The sequence below is a fragment of the Bacillus rossius genome (genome assembly GCF_032445375.1).
Source record: "Bacillus rossius redtenbacheri isolate Brsri chromosome 4 unlocalized genomic scaffold, Brsri_v3 Brsri_v3_scf4_1, whole genome shotgun sequence".
Taxonomy (NCBI): domain Eukaryota; kingdom Metazoa; phylum Arthropoda; class Insecta; order Phasmatodea; family Bacillidae; genus Bacillus; species Bacillus rossius.
Window position 1 is genome coordinate 4,639,247 of NW_026962010.1, and position 20,401 is coordinate 4,659,647.

The 20,401-nt window shown below is 37.2% G+C and overlaps 1 protein-coding gene across 10 annotated transcripts in view; it reads left to right on the top strand.

The window, feature by feature from the left end:
• LOC134541618 (somatostatin receptor type 5-like) overlaps positions 1-20,401 on the top strand; it is a 719,278-nt gene that overhangs the window by 518,409 nt on the left and 180,468 nt on the right. For 3 of the 10 annotated variants that reach the window (XM_063385167.1, XM_063385174.1, XM_063385176.1), the window contains exon 1: positions 582-1,084. The exons of 6 other annotated variants lie outside the window; for them this stretch is intronic. The gene's annotated coding sequence lies outside the window, so the exon portion shown is untranslated. Of the gene's footprint in view, positions 1-581; positions 1,085-20,401 lie in introns of those variants that run through there. One more of the 10 variants, XM_063385169.1, reaches the window with a different exon arrangement.

The following is a 20,401-nucleotide window of genomic DNA, read 5'->3' on the forward strand; positions in this document are numbered from 1 at the left end:
GCGCCCCGAGTTTGAAAACTCCACAGGCAAACGGGGACGCACCACAACGCCGAACGTACAATAACGCCGGAAACCATAACGCCGAATGCCAAATTGACTACAACGCCGACAGCTAGAAAACTGCTATGTAGCACAACGCCGAATTACCACAACGCCGAAATACATTAACCCCGAAAAATGTCATTGCAGGACTGCCACAAAGGTTAGGTTAGGTAAGGTTAGCACACAAATTCATCCAGTTGTTTTTCATTTTGCTCCTGTGCCCCCCCCCCCCCCCCCTCCGCAGCAACATTTTTCTGCGTTAATGTATTTCGGCGTTGTGGTACACAGTAGTTTTCTAGCTGTCGGCGTTGCGGTCAATTTGGCATTCGGCGTTATGGTGTTCGGCGTTATTGTACGTTCGGCGTTTTGGTATTTCGGCGTTGTGGTAACGACCCCATGCAAACTAGCCGGCGGCGCTCGCTGCACCCTCGACTGTTGACTGAGTCGCCGATGCTCGACCATCGAGAAGGGGGGGAAGGGGGAGGGGCGAAGACGGCCACGTGACCTGGCTTCGGGCGTCTCGGCGACTTCACTACTTCAGTTCCCGCGCGGCAGCCTCGCAGCGCGCCACGCCGATGCGCTCCTGGCGGCGGCATCGCGAACTACTCGGGACCATCGCGGATGTCGGCAGGCGCGGGCGGGTTCGGCGTGCATTAAGGTCCACCTCCTGCTAGCGGGCCAGATGCGCGTTCGTCCTCATGACTCCTCGAACGCAAACGTCCAGGACATGGGCCAACCCTTTTCCCTCCATTTCATAAACCAGCAAATTTTTTTAATCATAAATAATTAAATATAACTAACGCTGTTATCTCCGCAGTGAAAAAATTTAAGAAATAAATATTTTAAAAAATTGCATTATACTGTTTCAAAAAAAAATATATTGAACGTACTTTTAATATGAATTCCGTGTGTAGTATGTCGAGAAAGCTAATATTTTAATTTATTCATGTTTCACCGACATACACGCAAATATCCATACTTGAATATCAACGCTTGATAAAAGCTACCCAGGTTATGTTGTTTTTCATGTGGATATGAAAAGGTGAGTAGGCATCAGCTGTTTATTTATTTTTTTAATTGTGTATCTTTTTTAGCTTTCATACTTACACACTTCATAAATACCTACATGTAGCTGCAGTGGTATTATATTTTAAGGGTTATCGTGCTAAATTAATTTTTTTATGCAATTGTACAATTAAAATATTAAGTTTCTACGATTAGGGCTAGTTATGTTATATTATATTGATTTTCAAAAGAGGTTAACGTTTAAAAATAATAATAATGAAAGTACTTGTTAATTAGCTGTTATAAATATTTGTTTATTTAAATACACTTACTTAAATTTATAAAATTGTTGCAAGTACTCGATCTTATTCGTAAAATATCTTGGGTGGTGTGCCGCTTCCTTTGGTGTTTAATTATTTAAATAAATACATATACGATATCATTTTTCTAAGTATTAATAAATAAATAAAAAAGGGGGTGTCTTTAAAGTCGGTTTACGGACGATAATTTTACGTTATAACGTTCTTTATAAACAGTTGACAAAACAGTTCACGTGCAGGTTGTGTGCTGCCGCTGTCTCTCTTCTACTCGGACGCATCGGCCGATGGAGTGGAAGAGAGACAGATGCGTCACAAGCCGATCGTGCCTCTCTATCGCTTGTTCTGCGCTCTCGCTTGCACGCCAGGCTCAGGCGGAACGTGACAATGAGTCATGCTTTTTCGTGCGTGCAGCCGGCGTTCGTCGATTTATAAGACGTTATCGGTCTAGTGCACCATGGTCATCCCGGCGAGAAAGGCACAAGTGCAACATTCACCATACAACACTCTTGAATAAGACGTGCCCTGTGGAGTGGATAGCACTATCCAACCAAGCAAATCTGAAGCCTTGAATGCAGTCCTGCTCTAGTTAAGACAGAACCACGGTCTTCGCGCATGGCAGCCACGTATTGAGAGTAAATCACCATCAAAAGCTAGATATTGTTTTTGAAACATTCGTTGTAATTAGATAATTCTGCTACATTAAAAAAAAGTAGGAGATTTGGTATTACTTCCAGTACTTGATTGTTCGCATTGAACATTCTGGTGTTTATTTCCGTCACCAACGATATTCGTCGATCTGAAGGTAAAGTTAATTACCGTAAATAAAAAGTAACACAACTTCATAGTCTGTTAGGCGTAAAGCAAAGTAAATGAATTTTTTTTGAAAAGCTTATTTTATTCGGTGTAAACTAAGCTTAATGACGCCAACAAATTACAATAGACCTGTTTACATGATAATGTACCATGCATTGGGTGTGAGCTTGATGGCTAGTCTCGAAACACCTTACTCTGTAGTTTTTTTTTTGTACTTTTATAGTCCTTAGTTGCCAACGAAATCACTTGCAACATTGCAAGGCCGAGTTTTGTACCTTTTGCAATTTTACAAAACTTTGCCTTGCAGTTTTGCAAGTGATGACGTTGGCAACTTAGTTTCCAAGGATTTTCCTTGTAAAAAGTACAGAATTTTCTAAGTTATACTTTTTAGGCGCGTTCTGACAAAAAAAAAACAATGATGAGAGTGAATTTTTACGATCCGCGCGTAACATGGAACGAAATTTTCACAAAACCAAAAAAAATCTACTTACAAATATAAATTATGTATGTTTAAATCTTTCATTTAGGGACTGATATTGAATACTAATCCATAAATTTAAAAACATTTATTTTGAATATTAGTAGGGACCGGAAAAATTCGCGGGTTCAATGCCCTGTAGGATGAACTCCATAGTTATACGTACACTCGGTCAAATGTCACCCACTCATTGGCTGCTCTCTTGTGAGACGTCCCAACACAGCAGCCTGTGATTCGATAAAGCTTTGGTTTGGTGTTTCTCACTGGCCCAGAGTCATCCAGGTGAGTTGCGAGCCAATAGCAGAGGCTGCACTGAGGTACAACTATTTGTATTTTAGCCTATCGCGAAATTAATTCGCGAATTTTTCCGGTCTCTAAATATTAGTGTTAGTAATTGTGTTTATAAATATTTTCAAGTGTATTTTTATATGTGTGATTCTATATAACGATGTCATATGCATATAAGCTTCCATTGTCGCTGGCCCTTTCAGCTTCTATTTTCTTTGTCTTTACAGAAACACGCTGCAGCATTTCTGTAAAATTGTCTTACAATTCACAACGGTAGCGTTAGAGTGGAAACGCCTATGTCCAATTCCTTCGTCACTTGAACATGTGTTTTCTGTTGGTTCCTATCCATTAATAAAATAAATCAAACTCTATAAGCATTGTAAAGGGCTTTATGATTTATTTTGTGCCATCGTATATTATTGAAAAACTAAAACATTGTAGTACAACGTCTGTACAACTGAAAACACACCAGAATGGCAAGTAATGAAAGGGTTTGTTATTTGGTTTTCCAAGCCGAATGTACCAACATACACGTAGCTGCGAACATTAACACCGTTGCTTTATAGAATACAGAGATGTTTCCAATCTTTTTGTTTTGCATTTCTTTAATTTTATTAAACACACATTATGGGCTGGAAATGCTTACTTCGTGAAACTTTGTACACAGGAAATAAATAAAATGTCTTTATGGGAAAAATGTTGGGACTTTGAAAATATGACGTTATAAGCATAAAAATATTAATACAGTAACATTATAATAGGGTTATACTGTATTGTTTTACCACAGCACAATGTTTAATCGAAGTGGGTATGTTGCTTTACATTTTTCATCCCAGCAAAAGACTAGGGCATTAGTTATCTAAAACAAAAATAATCAATGGATAGTCGGTATTCCTTTCTAACAGCCAATCACGGTTACGAATACTTAACCTCATTTCCTCAAAAGTCTTCCAAATTGCACACAGCGATCAGTTTAATTTATTATTAAATTTTTAAGTTTTTTTAAAATGTTGCTTCCTAATGGCCAGGAAAAACGTTGCAAAATATGCAAATAAGCTATTATAAACACCTTTATTAATACAAATTATGTCTTTAATATTCTCCCGTGGTAAATTGATATATGCCAAACTTCTTTTTTAGTAAACTCGTTTACATTGAAACCGGTATAGTCCATTCGTGCAAACATGTTTGATAATTTACTTGGAATCCATGAGGCGATATTTCGTTGCCGTTTTGTTCGAAATAACTCTTGCCCTGTGGTGGACAAATATCATTATAGCTGAAAGGCAAACCAAAACACACACAAAAAAAAAGATTCTGCTCGTTATTGAATTTTATTTTACTCTTTTCAGCATACACGTGTTGTGTGAATGGTTACTAGTAAACTATTTTAATGATAAGATTCCTCGGCTTAAACGTTCTAGCCGCGTCAGATGCAGAGTTCACCGCGTTTTGGTTTATATTGCAGTCACCAACCATCTTCAGGTCTACTACTGTAAGAGACCGCTACCCTGAAGATAGGGATTACGTTGGTGAACTCTTCTCTTTCGACTTGACTGGAACCCAAAAGCCAGACAACCTCAGCCAATGGCTTCGGAAACCTGCGATTCTTCTATTCATTGCGTTGTTTCGCTCACGGCTTGGTATTCGTGACCGCTAACCACATCGCAGATTTGGGAAATCACATCACAGCTCTCTCGAGGTTCAAAATAAAAGGCCCGCCTAGTCAGGGGTGTAATTAAATAAGTGAGACGAGATGATAAGTGCATTGCTCGCTGGTGCTTCTAGCGAGGTATCGCCTCTAAGCGCAAGGCTCTGAGCTGGTGCGCAGTCTTCTCGTCGTGCATAGAACAACTATAAGATTTAAGTGGTAACCATAACATTCTGTGGCGTTTTAAAGAAGATAAAGGTTTCATGCATTCTATAGGATCCTATAGGATGTCAATAGGAAGCTACTGGAATACTTGTTAATTTTTGTTTGGTTTTATAGGTTCAAGTAATAGACGCTTGAATGCGAGTAGTTGGGTACGAAAACAAATTTATCATTCAAATGGATTCAAAGAAAAAACTGTCGGCACTTTAAAATATTATTCCTTTGTAAACCAGTTGCCAAGAAATAGCTAGTAATACTACAATATCTATGTTGTAACTTTGTACAACACATGGCTATGGTTATTCTTGCGTATATGAAATAGGTTATTTTCGAGATAACATTGAGTATTTATTACGAAAATTAGCACAAAATGATACATTTAAATTGATGCTTCACTCAAGCATATTTTTAAAAACTATAGTAATAGATAATCTAACAATTAATAACTGATCTTCATTTGGTTTTATTGTGCTTGTTAATGAGCGCAGTTAACACTGGAAAGCTATTCAGGGAACGGTTTACAAAAAACATTAACTAGTGGAGGTACTGGGACAACAAAAATCATAAATTCCCGGGTAAGATTCAGAACCCAGTGTTACTGCGAACTCTTGTTTTGTAGCGATAAAAAATATTTTATGTAAATATACAAATATTTGTAATCATATATAAATGTTTCTGTTCCGTTTGCGAAAAAAAAATCAATTGTGCAGTAAAGGCGAGTTTTGCTCGGCTGTAACCAGTCCAGATGCCGACCGTCGTCGATGTCCGCTGTGTGGGGTGTTTGGTCCACCCTCGGTCTGCGCAACACACGCTTGACCGAGGCACCGGTGCCGCCTCGAATGTGTAATTACTGATTATCGACTAATTACTTACAGGAACAGGCGGGCTGGACCCTAGCGGGTCGGCGTCAGTACACACACACACACACACACACACACTCTCCCTCTCTCTTGCTGTCCTGCTCTTCCAAGACTAATCTCCACTCTTGGATGCAAAGCTTGCTCCGGAAAAAAAAAATAACGCTATCGAAGTCGATGCATGTCGAACGTAGTACAATAGTTTCAATTTGTAAAAAATTTCTCACGGGAAATTATTTTGCTTTATACGTCAGGGGAATCAGGGGAATCTCAAAATCAATATCCAGGGGTATAATCTTTTGGAATTCAGTCAGATCATAGCTAAAAGAGTGTAGCTCAATTAACCTTAGTTTTTCAATTACTTTAGTTTAACTGATTTGAAGACGTTTACTCTCATATTTTTGAATGTATCTAAATACGCAATTTTTTTTTGTTTCAGAGTTTTCTGAACAGATAAATATTACAGTGCCTATCAAATGAAGTAAATTGGTTTAGGAAAATATTTTAATTATTTTATTTCACATCTTCCGTCGTCAGTCCTTTTTCGTGTATTTATTTTGAGGTTCTCATTATTACTTTGTACTTTGAATAAAAAAATATTTACCGTGCGATTACATGAAATTGAACATGCAATTAGCTTATAAACATAGTTGAAGCGCACAATTTTCGTTCAAGCCTTACATATATCCAATATTATGAGGATCTGTTTAAATAATGAGGTTAAAAAATGTCGTGGAGCACAAATTTTTTTTTTTAGATTGCTTCGCTTATCGTCAACAGCGTGTTCATAAGAAATGAATATGTTAAATCAAACCGTCAAGGGAATCGAGGAAGGAACAGGCAATGCGTTCAGTGAGTAACCATGTCAGTTGTCTGTCTCAAATAATTTGGGGCAGGAATTTGCTTGCTTCCGAGGTTAGATGCCACTCATCTCCGGCGAGTACTTAAAAACTCGCTCGCTCGCTTGTTCATTTCTGCCGAAGCTGTTATTCTTCATCAAGGGCTGGACTACGTGGGGTCGTTACCACAAAGTCGAAATACCACAACGCCGAACGTACAATAACGCCGAATACCATAACGCCGAATGCCAAATTGACAGCAACGCCGACAGCTGGAAAACTGCTGTGTAGCACAACGCCGAAATACAGTAACGCCGAAACATTTTGCTGCGTGGAAGGGGGGGGGGGGTATGCCACAGGAGAAAAATGGAAAACAACTGAATGAATTTGTGTGTGTTTCTTAAATGTATCTTAACGCCGAAATATCACAACCTAACCTAACCTACGCTAGCCTAACCTAGCCTAGCCTAACCTAACCTAACCTAACCTTACCTAACCTTTGTGGCAGTCCTGCAATGACATTTTTCGGTGATAATGGTATTTCGGCGTTGTGGTAATTCGGCGTTGTGGTACACAGCAGTTTTCTAGCTGTCGGCGTTGTAGTAAATTTGGCATTCGGCGTTATTGTACGTTCGGCGTTGTGGTGCGTCCCCGACTACATGTATGCAAGTTAACGGCTGTCGAGCGGAACCAACGGTCCGAGGGCAAAATGTTTTGTTCTGCTGTTCAGTGTAGTAGGTACTGGAAACTTATCTGTGGCCACAGATGTGATATGTTGCGTACCGGATAACATGTAAGGATTCCTATTAACTTTATTAACAACAGACTTGAAATATTTTTCCTATCAGGATAGACCGAAGCATTATAAAAATCGGAATTTATTTGAGCACAGGAGATTTTGCCACTCCCCCTTTTTTTTCTCTTAAAACCCTTATAATTTCCCTGTGCCAAATATGGCCCATTTGGCAGCTAAATTAAAAACGACCACATCCACATAAAAGCGCTTGATAATTGCTCAATAGTTCAGTTGTAAGCATGCTAACATCAACCACATGGTAATAAATCGTATTAGTTGAGATACACGTATCCTACTATTTTGAATGAATTCAATTTCTTTATGTAAAAATAACAGAAAACTTACGCTTTTTTGCCATTATATTATAAAGTGGTTTATGATTACAGTATATTCCAGCGAATAAAATGTACTTAACGAAAATTATTTAGGCTTTCGAGGCGGAAAAAGTCTGAGATTAATCTTGGCAATAAATGTTTTTACCATAATTTTTAATCTAGCACCTTCAGTCTGATAACATTGAGGTCTTCTTTGATAATGCTAGCTTGCTTGCTGTCAAAATTTTATATCAATCTTATACATAGAATGGGATAGATTATTTTAAAAAAAAAAAAATTGTCAGTTGCCTGAATGACAAACATATGTATGATTCAGATTTACTGATTCTAAGTATAAATACATCATTCTTGACGTATTTATTATTTTACATCTACATTCGGTGCCCATTGGTATATTTCAATAAAAGCATTGTATATTAAATTATTCTAGTGTGAACAAATTAACAGAATGTATTTATCACTTTAAATCTTAGTATTATTGTTATTTCATTGAAAATAATTAATTTAAAATTGACAAATTTAGCTATTATAATCTTTTAAGTGTCTTTTGTTATGTGTTTATGTTTGTGTTGTCCCATTTATATTGTTGTGTTTATCATTGTGTTTTGTGTATGTTATTGTTATTTCTTTATGTAATATTTGTTAAGTGCCCACCTGTTAAAAGCTTTGACTGTTGGTAGGCACTCAAATAATAATAAATAAAAATAAATAATATATATAAACCTATCAGAGGAATGCCTGTTCAGAGGAAGATAAAAAAAATTACGATTTTTCACTCACAATTAAACACTTGCGTGTATTAAAACATCTTAGTTGATCACCACGTGGCCTGGAAAATGAATTTAACGAAGGCTTCTCTAAAATTTACGACCGCGTGGGGGGTGAAATTTGGTTTGTTAGTGTCGTCGAGGGAAGTAATTACAAAGAACTGTTCGGAGCGCATTTTTATTACTTACTCCTTTTCTTAATTCACCCCCCTCCCCTCCCGGGCAGGACTATTGGGGAATCCCCAAGCTGGCCGTAACTTTCAAACAGTGGGGGGGGGGGTGGGGGGGGGGCGCTGACACAGGGCTTTGCACGTCCTGGCGCCCGAGGGAAGGAGGTTAGCAGTTACTTCGGCGGACCCAACCAGCCAGACGAGTTCCGCTGCGAGAAAACCTTACGAGAAATTCGCCTTTTCAAGTAATGAGACATCAAGGAGAAATTAATATTTCACACTAAAAATTTACAACAACAAAAAAAAAGATTACCACTCGCAACAAAAAAAAAATGACTGAAAATCTCTGGTACGAAAAGTTTTATCTTTAGAACTAGCCATGTGCCTGATGGGATATCCCATACTCATTTTTAATGATTTAACAAAATTGCTGGTACAACTGACTTTAATTTATAAACAGAAACCTAAACACAAATTTCCATATTTCTAACTAAAAATTTTTAGTAAAGTCAATTCCATGCATAAAATCAATTAAAATAATTAAATATTAAAACCTATAAAAATAAGATATTTTAAAAAAACTACTAAAGATCAAACCAATAAAAGGAATAAAATGTTATTTCATTCATTTAATATTTAAAGCTTACTATTAGAAATCCCTGCAGATTTCGTAGATATTAGTTTAAAGTTATCAATTAAGCTAATTAGAAATATTATATATCTTTATTTGGTTATATTAGAGAAAGTGATAGGAAAAAAATATCGTCATCTTTTTTTAACAAGCATTTCAGGCAAAAACAATATTTTTATTTTAAAAATATAGTTTCGTTAAATCATAGAATATATAGAAATGTAATGATTGAAGATAATAATGACTTAATGATAAAAATAGTGTTTTTTTCCTGTGAAGTCATTGTCGTTTGGTATTTCATTTTTTTAATAGTTACAACTACAGAACTTATGTCAGTATGAACTTTGTTATAATCTTTATATCGTAGTGTGTAATCTCTGTCTTAAAAATATTTAAAAAAAAAACTGTCTTAAATTTGCAAAAATATCTGTTGAAACAAAATATGCCGCCTTTTAGTTCCTATCTCTTCGTTTTCATGCAAAAATTCTTAGTTTTTTTATTTTACAGATCATAAAAAAAATTTCAACTAAAACAAAAATAGCATTAAAAAATCATTCTAAAGATGCATTAAAGTAAAATTTTACGACACGTTTTATACTGCATTTAGAAGCAACACAATTCTGTTCATTGATGAGCAGTGATGTAAACGTTTTAAAACATCGCAATATACCACTTTATTTTCTCATATCAGAAAGTTCGCGAGGCATCAAGTCTCGTAAATCAAATAGAGCCACGCACATACTCACACGCAATTTACGAGCTCACGAGGAAGTGAAATGCGAGCGCCGTTAAACAATAAAACCCAAGATTATTATTAAAAATAAATCCAGAAATTCATGTTAGTGCAAAAAGATTTTGGTATAAAAAACCACTAAAAAATTTAAGTATTTTAATTAACGACTTACTTACTATTTTCAAACATTTTATATTGATATTTCAAAAGAATACATCTTGTGTGAGATGATTTAGATGTAACTTAAGACGAAAGTGTTTTGTTAGGTTCAAAATATCTTAAAGTCGCTTAAAATTCTTCAGTTTCTAAGACAATACAGTAAATAATTTTTTCGCAGCAGCTTTCAGGAAAGTAACTGTCTACAAATACATAATGTAAAAAATTTCGTTAACATGCCTTTAATTATATTGTTGACAACTTGTGAAACAATTAATACATGTATTTCATTAAACTGCAATCAACGCCTGTAATTTTATTTTGCAAGTACATAGGTCCAGTATTTAATGTTATTTGTAAACCATCACCTGAATAACTTTACAGTATTAACATCCCACATTAATAAGCACAACAGAACAAAATATAGTGTTTTCTAAATTTAAAAAAAATAATGCCTCATCGCCATATGTTGAACAAAGTAACATATTTCTTGTAGTACCTATTACAAATTATTTCTTGGGAGCCGGTTTCCAAAGGAATTTTTTTTTTGTAGAAGTAGAGAATATTTATTTCTGTGTAAAGATTGAAGTTGTTTGACGGCAGCCGCGCGTGCGGGAGATAACGGAACGGCACCACGCGAGTTACGGCGTCGTCGGTGTCGTGCAGCGAATGGAACCTCGGGTGACCGGATCGCCGGGCCCCGAGGGGGGAAGGGGGGGCGGGTTAAATCGGGCGGGGCTCGTCGCGGCCCATTCGACGGCTTCGTGGTCGGGCTCGCGCGAGGCAGGCGTCCAGGACATCAGCTCCACTCGTCTGTCACTGGCTGTGTGCGAAGTTTAGGCCATCCGGCCTTCTCTTGCGAAAACCGTTTGGCTCAAAGACCGCGCACACTTGTACGGGAAGCCTTCTTTTCACAGACGAGAGAGCCAAACGCCCGATCGTGCATCTTCGTTTTTTTTTGTTCATTGTAAATAAATATGGCGATGTTGATAAAAGTATACTAATGGTCAATTAGGTTAGGTTAGCTACATTATAAATACTTTAAAACATTGTGGACGGTTGATTTGGTTAGGATAGCTACATTAAAAATACGGAAAAAAATGCATGAACTTCGGGTTTCGGCTCTCTCGTCTGTGAAAAGAAGGCTTCCCGAAACAGGGCTGTGTATTTTTCGCGAGAAGAAAGTGTCCCAGTTCGGAAGTGGTGTGTGACGTAGACAGGGAGTATCAAGATGAATAATTCCATAAAATGGAAGCAGGTATCAATCCAGTTTTTTTGCCACTGTGGTAGTAAGTATATTTTTTCCTTTTAATCTCATTTATGTCATTTCTGGAAAAAAAATACCACGGTAACAGTTGCCATTTTATAATCCGAAAATAAGTTAACATTTACAATTGCTATTTTTGATGGAACTAGAGAAAACTCATTTGGTTAAAATAATAACACCTACTGTTTTCAGCGATTGGTTTTTCGGACGCGTGTTTTCTGTCAGCACACCAATCACAGTAATTCACTGCGGGAGCAAATACGTTCTGAATGGCCAGGTCAAACAAGGTGATTGATATCTTATCTTGCAGACGGATGCTTATTACAAGACATATACCGCTTGCGGGGGCAAATACAAATGAAAAACTACAGTATTAACTGTTTGATAAATTTTAACATGGGCAGTATTTTGATAAAAAATTATCCTGGTCGAATATCAGGTCCAAGGACGGGGTTAAGTAGATTAAAATTTTTCAAGGTATTTTTTGACAACGTCTAATAAATCAATGAACGCCGGCTGCACGCACGAAAAAGGATTATTCATTGTTAGGGACTGGAAAAATTCGCCGTTTCAATGACCACTAGGATAGACTCCACGATTCTCCATGTACTCGGGCAACTATCACCTGGTCATTGGCTACCGACTCGGGACACCTGCTTACTGCGATTCTTCTTTTGTTGAGTGTTTGCCATTGGCTCAGAGTCCTTCAGGTAAATTGCGGTCCAATCACTAACGCAGCATTAAGCTAAACGAGTTTGGGTTCCAGCCTGTTTCGAAAGGAATCCGCGAATTTTTCCGGTCTCTACACATCACTGGCGAGTATTGAAATATTCGCTCACATTTCCCGCTCTCTACCCAATATTTTTTGTGAGAACATCATGGCTAGGGACCGGAAAAATTCGTGGGTTCAATGACCTTTAGGATGAACTTCATAGTTCTACGTCAGATCTCACCCTATCATTGGCTGCTGTCTTGTGAAAGTGTCCCAACGTAGCGGCCTGTAATTCGATACAGCTTCGGTTGAGTGTTTCTCACTGGCCCAGAGTCGTCCAGGTGAGTTGTAAGCCAATAGCAGAGGTAGCATTGAGGTATAACTATTTGAATTTCAGGCTTTTGTGAAATGAATCCGCGAATTTGTCCGGTCTCTAATCATGGCTTTGTAACTATGTCTGCTGACAGGTCATTTAACTTTTGTTTCTAACGGTGTACGCACACCCACTCCGTGAGATCACGCGTCAGTTTGTGACGGGGTTATCGTTCGTTGGTGGTTGCGATGCAAGGTAGTGCGGATTTATAGGAGGGTTGACTTCGGTATGGGGGAGGGGAGGAAATCCTAGCACGCCATCACATGAAAACACACAGCTGTAAAACTTCGCACGTTCGCGCGTTGCAAACACGCCTCGGCAAACACTCGTGCCTTGTCAGCTCGCGAGCTTTAAGACGTAGGGACGTACACGAGAACAACCCAATGTACTGCTACGCCCTTCCCTTTTAAACAGCGCATCAAGTTGTACAAAAATGTATTATATGTATAACATAATAGTTTGACTTTACCAATTTAATTAATTACGATTTCTAACAGCATATACAAAGCATATATATATATAAATTGATAACGAAATTCATACTCGTATTCATACATACCATATGACATGAAATAAATGATAATTTGAATGTATTACCAAATATCGTAATACGAAAAAAATGGGAAACTCTGGTCAATTATTATTGGCGAAGCGCGAGATTATATACTGCATTGCTTTCAAGCTATTTTCACTCCACGCCGCTAGATGCCATTACTCTCAATCACTTAAAACACAATGTAAAATAAAAAGTAGTTACACTCCACGCCGCCAGGTTCACTGACTTCACTTGTCGGGCGTCTTTCTTACCAGTTTCCTATATTGTCCCTATTACAATATTTGGTATTGCACAAAATTATGACCTTTAAAAAAAATTTATTTAGACATAAAACAATCAGATTGCATCAACTCTATAGACTATGTTTAATACCATAGAGTAAAGTTGGACACATCGATAACAACAATTCTTATGTACTTGTATAGGGGTTTCGATTAAGTTATACCTTTAGTAATACCTGCAAAAGAATTCCAAGTTTTAATAATCCGGCACCTAACTCATCAATAGGGCTTTAGTTCTTAATTCAAGGAAGCTAAGGTTTAGCGAAAAAATTTTATTAGTGTCAGTTTTCATGAAAAATGGCCATTGCTAAATCCAAATGTCCAGCAATGAATAACGAAATTTCTGTAGTTTGTTAATACCTTTGATGTAAATCAGTAATTTATATAACATCGAAGTTAAACACTTAACTTCTCTTACGTAGTGTGCTACGTTTAGCAGTTATAATTATATGCAGATACTTACTGCACTAACACTTCTTTGATAATTTGTTCAAATTTGTGACATGTGTTGTGGTTAAACGCATCGTCTGGAAATCTGCCGGTTGGGGTTTGATGCCAACGAGAACTAAATATTTTTTTTTTACATTTTCATTTTCTCTTATTTCTCGTAATATTAAAAAATTAAATGCTGAAATTAAATATATTTAAACAGTTTAATTACATTATTTGTTGAGGTTTTGATCAAAAGGAAATTTCTTGAAGTAATAAGTTTTTTTTTATTTTATCGACTAATTTTAAGAGGCTCTGACTTTTAATTATTATCAAAATAAACTTTTTTTTTGTTTTCCAAAAAAAATAATACATTTTTATGACATCGCTGCAAATACGTGGCCAGACGCAGTTTCCAACTGTACAGATTGTAATATACTGTAGGAAAAAATGTATATTAATGACGACTATAGATTATTTTAAACAGCTGCCAGAGCTATGTATTCTGAAGGCACGAAAGAGATTAAGAAAAAGGATCAAATGGGGATATAACGACACCCAAACGTTGCTATTGAAGAATAAACGATAAAATCACTAACCACGCTCGACAGTAATCACAATTCCAAAATAGTTCATTAAAAAAAATTCCTATTTCAATAGATTAATTAAAAAAATTAAAGAAAACTTTACTAAATTGAATATCTTCATTTTAAATTTCTGCATTAAACTGTTTAAATATATTTAATTTCTGTAATTAATTGTTAAATATTGCGAGAAATAAAAATATTATCAAATGTTGTTCCAGTGGGCATCGAACACGAGCCTGCAGAGTGTCAGACCATGCGTATATCCGCTCCACCACGCCTCTGACTTATTAAAGTGTGAAATTATACTGCACTTTTAAAACGTTAAAGATTTTTTTCTCGCTTCATAGGGCTCATTCAGACGAGATATTGAGGACTTTGAAAGGAGAACCTACCTGCTTCTATTCACATAGTTTAAGACAAATCTGTGACCCCCAAATCCGACGCTCCACTCCTTTGATTAAAAAAAATTACTGGATTAAAAATCATATTTGAAAAATTACACTTTCTTGAAGATTAAAATGTATATCAAAGAATTTTAGTTTTAATTAAGTTTTAACATTTAAAATATGCTTTCTAATGGGAGATTCCAGTTTGTTTGGGATCCCCATTCTCAACACTCGAACATTTAACTGACAATTGCGGCAAAATTACACGTTATTGCTACGCATTAAACCCCTAAAAATCTCTCCAATAAATTTAAAAACCAAAACTTTACCCGACGTTTAAAAAAAACAGAGTTATAAAAAATATATCCACTCTTTTATACTAAACTCCCATTTAACACAGTGTTAATGATGGGCTTAATTACTACTAGCGCCGTTAGTTCGCAGGCGGCCGCGAGCTTTATTAAGCCGGCGGAGAATGAAGGTAATTTGCTTAACCGTGGCCACGAATAACGCTAAAAAAACATATCAATGTTAATAAAATGACCATACACTTGAAGTAAAAAATCGAAAATCATACGCAACGCAGTAGCGGTACGCCATCTTGGTGTCAACAGATTTTAAGTCATAAAATATTTTCACTTTAATTTTTAAAATACGGCTTCTCAAAGGGATAGTGTATAATTTAGTGAAAACTTTGAAGTTACAATCACTGGTTGTTAAAAAAATTGATTATCGTGTAATCTGGCTGTCTTTTTTATTTCCTTTTCCCATGTTACTCGGTATAAGATTAATATATTTTTTTGCTTGTTAAAGTTTCCGTTTTTATGCTGCTAGGTGAAGGCTGTATAAATTCACGGGTACAATAGCATCACGTTGTCTGCTCTTTTCTGACACTTTACAACTGGGTTTCCTTCGATCAGAGACTTCTTTGGTTGAGTATTCTTCATTCATAAAATATGCACCATCAGATAAATTGTCAGCCAAAAGCAGAAGCAACAGATATGGATAAGTATTTGAATTTTAGTCCATCTATATGAATCAGTTAATTTTTACGGTCTCTTTTGATAGGTTAATCTGGAGGGAACTTGCAAACTAAAAAAAATTTTTATTTTACTACTAGCTAATGCTCGGCAGGCGTTGCAATGCCTCAATCATTTTTTAATAAATTATTTTAAATACAAAGCATCTCTCTATCCCTATCTCTATATGTATATTTCTATATCTCTATCTAGATACACCTACCTATCTATATCTCTTTATCTCTCTTTTTCTCTTTATATATCTCTATATATAACTATTTTGAATCTCTATATCTCTCTCATCTATATAGCTATATATCACTATATCTCTGCATCTATTTATGCCACTATATAGCAATGGAAATACTAAAAATCTATATTTTTTACCTTTATATATTTTATCTATATTTTTACTTGCCACAGATGTGACAAAGGTTTATAAATACACGCGCGTATTCGAATGCAACTTGGTGTCGAAATTTCAAAGCAATCGGCGAAGAACTTTCTGAGGTTTAAAATTTTGAAATATGCATGGCCCTACAGATGCGTTGTAAATAGAAACTGGAAAAATTCGCTGGTCCAGTGACCTCCAGGATAGACTCCACGATCCTATGCATACTCGGGCAAACTTCGCCTGTTTATTGGCTGCTGACTTGTGAGGCGTCTCAATTGGGAGACTCGTGATTCGATACTGCTTTGACTGAGGGTTTATGATTGGCCCACAGTCCTCCAGGTTAGCAGTGAACCAATAGCAGATGTTGCGTAAAGGTACAATTATTTGCATTTTAGCATATAGCGAAACGAATCCGCGAATTTATCCGGACTCTAGCCAACTGTGAACCAATAGCAGAAGCTGCACAAATGTATGATAATTAATTTCGGCACGTCACGAGAGGAATCCCCGAATTGTTCAGGTAGGCCTATCTGGAGACGAGTCAGTGTGTTCCCCATGGACGGAGCCGCATCTGGTCCAGGGTTAGAGTCCCGGTGCGCGAGGGGAGTGAGTTGAGACGAGGGTCAGTCCGCCAGCTGGCCACTCTTCACCCGAGCCGCGCCGCCTGGACGGCTAGACGTCAACTCGTGCGGTTGGGAGGGCGTCGAGAGATGTGCCGGTCTCCACCCGTGCAGTCGGCGTCGCGACGCTTGTGCGCCGGACGTCCGGGGTTCTCATCTTCACCCAACCTGCTCTGTTACCGCATCCGCGCAGTGCCAGTGTCTGCCAGCTTGTGAGCTTATCCTTTGTTCGACAAGGATAGATTTCTAACACAAGCCAGATTTTTTTTGTATTTTCTAATTTAAATTTTTTGACGTGACAACGTCTAATAAATCGATGAACGCCGAATGCACGCACGAAAAAGTGTCCCGTTACGCACATTGTCCCAATTACGCTGTATCCCGTTACCCTCATTGTACGCTTGCGCCGCATCTATCTCTCTTCCACTCGATTGGAACAACCATCGATTTGACTTTTTTGAGGCACATTAAACTAGAAACACTCCCATTCGTTTTGTTACTTTTCCTATCATCGTCCTATCCTCAACAGAATAACACAGATTGGAAGAAGTTAAATAGCAAACATGTATAAAAGATATAGTTAAAATAATCTGTTCGTTAAAATAATAAACATATTTGAATTAATGAGTGGAAATAAAAGTAAATTTATCAATTAAATTGTAGTTTTCATTTCACTCCTTCTTTGTATCCATTACATAATAGTGATAATTCAATAAAAATGTTTCAATTTTATTCATAAAAGTATACAATCATTCCATCAATGTTTTGTTATGACCTTGTCACGTTAAACTATCGTCCGTAAACCAACTTTACAGACAACCAATTTTTTTTTTTTGTAATTCATTGATCTTGATTTAGTAAAACGTGCGTTAGTTTTTAATCATGAGCTCCTGATTATTCCTTCCAATATTTTTGTTTGCTTTAAGTTCTTCTGGTCATTCGATGCGACGCATCTGTTGGTTTTCTCCGTGTGCTCCTAGTTTTTCCTGGCGATACTTCTGCCGATGTCCTCCGAGTGCTATTGTATATTTATCTTAAAACTATCTCTGCATTAAAAATTTATGCTTAATGAGACATGCAATTTTATTCAGAGTTACATTTAATTAGTGAATTAATTTTACCAAATCAGCACTTAAAATAATTTTATCCGTTGGAATTCAAACAAAAAATCATTACTCAGTCAAATAATATGCCTTAAGATGGCTGAGAGTTAATGTCATGCTAGACGAACGTTCTTTTCCTTGGTGTCTAGCAAAGCCATTACATGTTAAAAGAAAAAATTAATTACTTAGACGATTACTATGACTTGAGACAGCTGAGAAAAATTGATATGCGAGACGAATTTCCTTCTCACTGATGTCTAGCAAAGCTCCCCCTCCTTCTCTTGCGATCGTGAGTGAACATCCCGACATCCCACATAAAAACAGTGACTGTCTGTACAACACAGCATGTGGCGCCAACTGTTGCAATAATCGGGACTACTGGCAACTAGTAATTTTCATGAGATACATTACTGTCGTTGCTGAATGGAGCTATTGTAGCCAGTTGCAGCCTTGTAGATTCCTAGTCTCGAAGCCTTTGTTGCCATGTGGCCTCGTAATCTTGTAACCTCGTAACCATGTAGCCTTTTAGACTCTTAAACTTGCAACCTTGCAACCTAGTAGCCAGTTGGGACCTAGTAGACGCGTTGCTTCGTAGCCTCGTAGTCTCGTAGCTATTTGGAGCCTAGAGTCGTAGATTAATAGTCCTGTGTCTTTGTAGTCTTGTAGCTTCGTAGTCAAGTTGCCTTGTAGCCAAATGTTGCTTGAGCGATTACGCCTAAGACAGCTCTGGAGCCGATGACTTTTAGAGCCAATGACGTTTGACTGTTGAAGGCATTGTATAATAGCGCATCCTGAGACAGATTGTATCCCTGTGGCGAGAACGTATTCCTGCTGATTTGAATGTTTGTGTACATGTATGTATTTTTCTTTAAAAGTGTGAAACCCTTCTTCCTCCTTAATTGGAAGAGGGGTTGCGTCCCCGACTCACTCTGGGCGCGAAGGGAAAAAATAAATATTAAAACCAGGCATAAAAAAGCTAAACAATATAAATTCCCCACACCACTGCCCAGGGGTCAGGCCAAAAAATTTAAAGGATATAATAGCAGAGTAACCATTAAACAAACAAGAGGCAAGACTTTGGACGTATGTTATTAAAAAATAGAAATTTGCAAAAATAATTTTTACTATACATAACCATACAAGCTTAGTTACAAAAGCTGACGTTAATAATGGCAGCATCTTATCCCCATTTGCGATACTAACAATAACCTTTAAAAAATCGTAAAAATATAAATACTGATAACAACAAGTATAAAAATATATAAGGGCGTGAGGCGTGGCCACTATAAAATATCAAAATTTACTGACTGCCCTAATACCAAAAATCAAACAAGACAATCAATACAAATATATAAAAAATCTACAAAAATAATACTGAAGTACAAACAAATTATTTAAATAAAGTTCTTAAACTCTCAATCAACGGTTTAGTCTTTCTTCAGATGTTCGTTGCTAAAGACTTGCCAAAAAAACAAAGTTAATATCCTAGGCGTGCGCTGGCTTCCTGACCTTCCTCACCAACTCCAGAGTCTAATGCCACGCCGGGCCATAGGTACGAATTCACAAAGGCGTGAACGATGACCAAAAAAAAATTATCTTATTTTTAAGGGAAATGTAGCAAAAACTCTTCACGTAACATAACCATGTTACCACAGAAGTATTTATCATCAGCTTCAAACAAAGTCTTACTTCTTTATTAACTTGCCAATGATTTTATAAAAACGTAGAATGGCCGCACCAACCAACATCAGGCTGCGCATGTAGTCCAATACCGATCGCATACATTTAATAATACTGCACAAGCTGATATATTAGCTAAATGCCAACTTTACGTATGCAAATTCCGATGACAAAGTCTCAAAAACAAATTGCAAAATGTTCGTTTCTTCCAAACTTATACTTTTATTGCAACTACAGGCAAACGGGCGACCTTTTTTAAGAAAATCCCACACTGGAACAACGTGTGAAAACAAATGGGCCTCTTCACCAAACTGGCTAATAAATGTTCCGTCCAAATAAAATTTAGTATGGGAAAATACACAGTTCACTAGGTTTGCCAAAAACCACTGCAGTACCACGAGGGTAAAAATCAAAATTGCGGCCTCTCTTTACCTTGATAAGTTCAGTATCACAGGGCAATCCATTGCCCTGTCACCCAGCGTGGAGCCTCCATCCCAATACTCTTCGTGGCCCGTTGCCGTCCGGCACACCAGTCCGCGCCGTCACATGGCTCTGTCCTCGACGGTCGCTCGGCACACTCTCGCGCCGGCCCAGCTGATTTTTTCTTCCCGGCAAGCCGAATGTCTGACGTCATCAGCCAGCCGCCGGGCGCTCGCCAAGTGGTATTTACGTGAAACACAATCGATGTTCTTAAACTCATAATCGATAGCTACCAAACGGCGTATAACTAATTAACAGAAACAAATATAATTAAAAGAATTTACAGATAAATTAACATTAATTAAAAAAGGCGTAAAAATACGTGAAATAAAAACCATATAAAACTAGAGACCAGCAACAAAAATAAATTACAAGTAAAAATGTGGCCCTGCCGGCCACAAGTGCTTTTCT